The sequence below is a fragment of the Megascapheus bottae genome, chromosome 3 (assembly GCF_031878675.1).
Source record: "Megascapheus bottae isolate mThoBot1 chromosome 3, mThoBot2.hap1, whole genome shotgun sequence".
NCBI classification, from domain to species: domain Eukaryota; kingdom Metazoa; phylum Chordata; class Mammalia; order Rodentia; family Geomyidae; genus Megascapheus; species Megascapheus bottae.
The window spans coordinates 61,987,157-61,987,803 of NC_143511.1; positions in this window are offsets into that span (position 1 = coordinate 61,987,157).

Consider the following 647-nt stretch of genomic DNA (forward strand, 5'->3'; position numbering starts at 1 on the left):
CTTGTCTGTTTGTTCCTAGATACCAGAAAGATAGTGTAGCGCCAGGATGCCTAACTCCCCTGGAGTAGGGTACAGTATGATCCTAGCCAGGAATAACCTTTCTTTTCTGTAGAGAGAGCAGGACTGTATCTATGGACAGCTAGACTGCTCTGTTTTGTGGCTGGATTAGGTGCTTTGTTAGTTTTCTTATGGTGATACTGGGATTTGAACTCGGCCTCCTACATAGTGGACAGGTACTCTACTACTTGAGCCACATTCCCAACTTCAGAACCAGGAGACAGGTTTGAACTTGTTCCTAGTCTCATCTCCCAATAGGTAGGCGTCTTTGTTTCCAAATAAGCCTCTAAGCTAGTGGTCCTAATTTATTGCCTCGAGGCAGAGTCCTTGTTTATTGCCTGTAATAATTTTTACAGCAAGCCAAAGGGGCACCGTTGCCTGGGCAAAGCTCCAACAACTCAGGGGGCCAGTGCCCACAGTGGGGGCTGTGAAAGGACAGCCCCACGAGTCCAGGGAGAAGAACCTGCTTTTGCAGCATGAGAAGGAAGAGCCCAAGAGCCAGCAGTGTTGTGAAATGAGGAAGAACATTGCCTCCCTGCTTTCGTCCCCGGGTCAATATTTGCCAGGCTGCTTGCATGTTCTCTGAGCTT